Here is a 6,000-nt window from a genome sequence, read left to right as displayed (position 1 = left end):
AGAGTCACAGATCTCAGCCTCAAACCTTTAATGGCATACAGACAAAATTCCTAAAAGGTTCAGTACAATAAAATCACTAGGACGTCCCTCTTTTCAGGGGAGAAACGTTGGAGGGAATAGAATAGGACGTCCCTCTTTTCAGGGGAAAAACGTTGGAGGGGATGGAATGGGACGTCCCTCTTTTCAGGGGAAAAACGTTGGAGGGGATGGAATAGGACGTCCCTATTTTCAGGGGAGAAACGTTGGAGGGGATGGAATAGGACGTCCCTATTTTCAGGGGAGAAACGTTGGAGGGGATGGAATAGGACGTCCCTATTTTCAGGGGAGAAACGTTGGAGGGGATGGAATAGGACATCCCTCTTTTCAGGGGAGAAACGTTGGAGGGGATGGAATAGGACGTCCCTATTTTCAGGGGAGAAACGTTGGAGGGGATGGAATAGGACGTCCCTATTTTCAGGGGAGAAACGTTGGAGGGGATGGAATAGGACATCCCTCTTTTCATGGGAGAAACGTTGGAGGGGATGGAATAGGACGTCCCTCTTTTCAGGGGAGAAACGTTGGAGGGGATGGAATAGGACGTCCCTATTTTCAGGGGAGAAACGTTGGAGGGGATGGAATAGGACATCCCTCTTTTCAGGGGAGAAACGTTGGAGGGGATGGAATAGGACGTCCCTATTTTCAGGGGAGAAACGTTGGAGGGGATGGAATAGGACGTCCCTATTTTCAGGGGAGAAACGTTGGAGGGGATGGAATAGGACATCCCTCTTTTCAGGGGAGAAACGTTGGAGGGGATGGAATAGGACGTCCCTATTTTCAGGGGAGAAACGTTGGAGGGGATGGAATAGGACGTCCCTATTTTCAGGGGAGAAACGTTGGAGGGGATGGAATAGGACGTCCCTATTTTCAGGGGAGAAACGTTGGAGGGGATGGAATAGGACGTCCCTATTTTCAGGGGAGAAACGTTGGAGGGGATGGAATAGGACGTCCCTATTTTCAGGGGAGAAACGTTGGAGGGGATGGAATAGGACGTCCCTATTTTCAGGGGAGAAACGTTGGAGGGGATGGAATAGGACGTCCCTATTTTCAGGGGAGAAACATTGGAGGGGATGGAATAGGACGTCCCTATTTTCAGGGGAGAAACGTTGGAGGGGATGGAATAGGACGTCCCTATTTTCAGGGGAGAAACGTTGGAGGGGATGGAATAGGACGTCCCTATTTTCAGGGGAGAAACGTTGGAGGGGATGGAATAGGACGTCCCTATTTTCAGGGGAGAAACGTTGGAGGGGATGGAATAGGACGTCCCTATTTTCAGGGGAGAAACGTTGGAGGGGATGGAATAGGACGTCCCTATTTTCACGGGAGAAACGTTGGAGGGGATGGAATAGGACGTCCCTCTTTTCAGGGGAGAAACGTTGGAGGGGACGGAATAGAACGTCCCTAATTTCACAGGAGAAACGTTGGAGGGGATGGAATAGGACGTCCCTATTTTCAGGGGATAAACGTTGGAGGGGATGGAATAGGACGTCCCTATTTTCAGGGGAGAACTGTTAAGGGGTATGCATCCCCTCCAACCTTTCTCCGATGGAAACTGCAAGATTGATTTTGCCCCAAAGAGACTTCTGGCTGTAATGCAAAGTCTGATTTTAACAGCATAATCTGGAGAGAAAGGAAGTTCAGAGTTCAAAGACGGTCGTCCTCTTTTCCAAGAAAGCAGAGCTCAGATATTGCACAGAGAAAAACAAGTTATGGTTTTGTTTTTAGTTTTAAAAATGATATGATGATCTCCTGAAGGTCGCCACCCTGAGAAATTTCGCCTTCCTTTCTGGGAAAAGAAACCTTTTCCCCATTATGGGCTTGTTTACTGCCCTGAGATCCTTCTCAGCCCCAGTCTCCAGTCTCCGTGTGGCCTATGGACAGAGGCTGGGATTTTTTATCTCTATTGAATCTGTCAACAGCCTCTGTTTTCTCCAAAGTCAGATGCTCTGAACTTTTGAGATGTGTTTTTTTTCTCGACAGCGAGACATGGGGGAAAAAATATCCCTGAGGCAGCCAGAGGTTCTGCACAATTATGGGATTTTTGTTGTTGTTATCGCTGGGTTTTAAAGGTGTTATCTTTCTCGGTGGGGTCGGAGGAAGGTCTATTTGCCTTTTGGCCGTATCATAATATCTGGCAGAAGATTCCTGCAAGGTTTGGCATGTGAGTGTTTTGCAGAGGTCACGGCGAAGTCACATTTTTGGGGATAATTCAGGCTTTCTAGGGAAAAGGAACCGAAAAGGGTGCATTCTGCTTTCGCATGAGAACGTAAGAGGTGTTCTTATGTTTAGGTCTGGCGTCACCTTCTCAAAGGGACCAAGGAGATACGGCTAGAAGTCGTGGGCAAAGATGAACATTGGGAGATTCAACAAGGACTGTTTTGGGGGGACAGGAGGTGGGCAGGTGTGGGGGACTCCCTGGTCCTGAATGGGGTGACTGTGCCCCGAAGGACCAGGTATGCAGCCTGGGAGTCATTCTGGTCTCACAGCTGTCCATGGAGGTGCAGGTCAGTTCTGTGTCCAGGGCAGCTCCATCTGGGATGCAGGATGAGACCCTCCCTGCCCGCAGACTGTCTGGCCAGAGTGGTGCATGCTCTAGTTATCTCCCGCTTGGACTACTGCAATGCGCTCTACGTGGGGCTACCTTTGAAGGTGACTCGGAAACTACAACTAATCCAGAATGTGGCAGCCAGGCTGGGGACTGGAAGCGGCTGCTGAGACCATGTAACACCAGTCCTGAAAGATCTACATTGGCTCCCAATACGTTTCCAAGCACAATTCAAAGTGCTGGTGCTGACCTTGAAAGCCCTAAACGGCCCAGTAGACCTGAAGGAGCGTCTCCACCCCCATCGTTCTGCCCGGAGACTGAGGTCCAGCGCCGAGGGCCTTCTGGCGGTTCCCTCCCTGCGAGAAGCGAGGTTACAGGGAACCAGGCAGAGGGCCTTCTCGGTGGTGGCGTCCGCCCTGTGGAACACCCTCCCACAAGATGTCAAGGAGATAAAGAACTACTAGACTTTTAGAAGACATCTGAAGGCAGCCCTGTTCAGGGAAGCTTTTAATGCTTGATGTATCACAGTATTTTAATATTTTTTTGGAAGCCGCACAGAGTGGCTGGGGAAGCCCAGCCAGATGGGCGGGGTATAAATAATAAATTATTATTATTATTATTATTATTATTATTATTATTCAGGGCAGGCGAAAGAAAGTACAGAGTTAACCAACGGAACACCCCGCCACAAGATGCAAATGGGGCCTCCGGCTTTGAAAGGGTTGAACCGATTCCTGGAGGGGGGAGGAAAGGGGACCAGGGGCTGCCAGCCGCAATGGCTACATGGTCCCCCCACTGTTAGAGGCCCCATCTCTCCAAATATCAGGTTTTTGGGGGCGGCAGGGAGGGGGTTGCAAGTGCTTTGGGGATGATAAGGACTCTGAACACCAAGTGAGGAGGGAGCTGCTGCTGCTGCTGTGCTCGGGTCCTGCTTGTGGAGTCCTCCTTTGGCTGGCCGCTGTGAGGAATTGTAGACTTGGAAGGGGAGCCTCAGGGGTCATCCAGCCTGACCCCCTTCCTGCAATGCAGGAATCTCAGCTAAGGCATCCGTAACAGACGGCCATCCGACCTCTGCTTGAAAACCTCCAAGGAAGGAGAGTCCGCCACCCCACGGTCAAACAGCTCTTACTGTCAGAAAGTTCTTCCTGATATTTAGTCGGAATCTCCTTCCTTGGAACTTGGAGCCACGGGTTCGAGTCCTGCCCTCCAGAGCAGGAGCAAACAAGCTTGTTCCCTCTTCCATGTTAGATATTTGAAGGTGGCTCTCCTATCTCCACTCGGTCCCCTCTTTCCCAGGCTCAACATCCCCAGCTGCTTCGACCGTTCCTCATCAGGCTTGGTATCCAGACCCTTGACCATCTTGGTCACCATTGTCTACACATGTTCCAGCTTGTCCATCTCCTTTTTTAAATTGTGGTGCCCAGAACTGGACACAGTGTTCCAGGTGTGGTCTGACCAAGGCAGAATAGAGAGGGACTAGGACTTCCCTAGGCAGTGAGAGATTTTACTTTCTTGGGCTATAGGATGACTACAGATGGTGACAGCAGCTAGGAAATTAAAAGACGCCTGCTTCTTGGGAGAAAGGTGATGGCCGGACTTAAGGCTTTACTATGAGGCAGCAGCTTTCTGCTGGCTGAAACCATGGCTACTTCTTGAGGACACTGATATCTTGGATCTAGAAGGATATGACAATAATCTAGGTTGGCATGCGTATCTATGGTATGACAAGGTGAAAGTTCACAAGGGCTTTAGAAACCATATTGTCAGAAAGGCTCTGTATAATGTTTGGATTAGATATAAGGATCTACTTGAAAGTAAAACCCCTAGATGGTTGTCACCAATGGAAGCAAAGGCAGTCAAAAAACTTAATATGGACTCTGACTGGCTAAAATATTGTGAAATCCTAGAACATGATGGTGAAAAATATAAACTTAAGAGCTATGAGAAGCTAAGGTTTAAGGTTCGAGATTGGTTGCACTATCATCAGATAAATGAAGTATTTAAGCAAGACAGGAAGATAGGATTCCAGAGTGAAAGGTCTAAGCTAGAAACAGAACTATTGGAACCCAATACTAAGAATCTTTCTAGAATGTACAATTTGCTGCTGAAATGGAACGTACAGGATGAAACGGTAAAATCAGCTATGATTAAATGGGCACAGGATGTAGGTCATGATATTATGTTCGCTGACTGGGAACAGTTATGGACCACCGGTACCAAATTTACGGCATGTTCTGCCTTGAAAGAAAATATAATGAAGATGATCTATAGGTGGTACATGACCCCAGTCAAGCTGGCTAAGATTTATCATTTGCCCGAGAATAAATGTTGGAAATGTAAAGAGTCTGAAGGAACCTTCTATCACCTTTGGTGGACCTGCCCAAAGATTAAGGCCTACTGGGAAATGATCTATAATGAAATTTAAAAAGTCCTTAAGTGGACGTTTCCTAAGAAACCAGAGGCCTTTCTCTTGGGTATGGTGGGCCAATTGGTACCGAAGAAGGATAGGACATTCTTTATGTATGCCACTACAGCAGCAAGAATTTTACTAGCAAAGTATTGGAAGATGCAAGAACTACCTACTCTGGAGGAATGGCAGACGAAGGTGATTGAATATATGGGACTGGCAGAGATGACCGGCAGAATCCGCGACCAGAGGAAGGAGGCGGTGGAGGAGGACTGGAGAAAATTTAAAGTGTATCTTGAGAACTGTTGTCAAATAAAGGACTGATAAGATGTCGAGGGGTAAGATATAAAGAATTACAGCTGTAAACTATAAATTGAAGGGAATAAATTTTAAGGAGGAGATATATAGAAACGGACTGAAGGGTTGCTAAAAAAATTGTAAAACAAGGATGCAAAGTAGGAGAGGTATGGGGAAGTCTTTTAGTTTGTAAGGTTCTTTCTTTTTTGTGTATATGTTTTGTCTTTCTCTTTTGTTGTGTTGTATTCTTTCTATGTTTTTTGTTGTGAAAACCCAATAAAAATTATTATAAAAAAAAAAAAGAAAGGTGATGGCAAACCTAGATAGCATCTTAAGATGCAGAGACATCACCTTGCCAACAAAGGTCCGTACAGTTCAAGCTCTGGTTTTCCCCGTAGTGATGTATGGAAGTGAGAGCTGGACCATAAAGAAGGCTGATCGCCGAAGAATGGATGCTTTTGAATTCTGGTGCTGGAGGAGACTCTTGAGAGTCCCATGGACTGCAAGAAGATCCAACCTCTCCATTCGGAAGGAAATCAGCCCTGAGTGCTCACTGGAAGGACAGATCCTGAAGCTGAGGCTCCAAGACTTTGGCCACCTCATGGGAAGAGAAGACTCCCTGGAAAAGACCCTGAAGTTGGGAAAGATGGAGGGCGCAAGGAGAAGGGGACGACAGAGGACGAGATGGTGGGACAGTGTTCTCGAAGCTACCAGC

Source organism: Podarcis melisellensis (assembly GCF_964234715.1).
Source record: "Podarcis melisellensis genome assembly, chromosome: 18".
Lineage (NCBI taxonomy): Eukaryota > Metazoa > Chordata > Lepidosauria > Squamata > Lacertidae > Podarcis > Podarcis melisellensis.
This window is presented reverse-complemented; position numbering follows the sequence as displayed.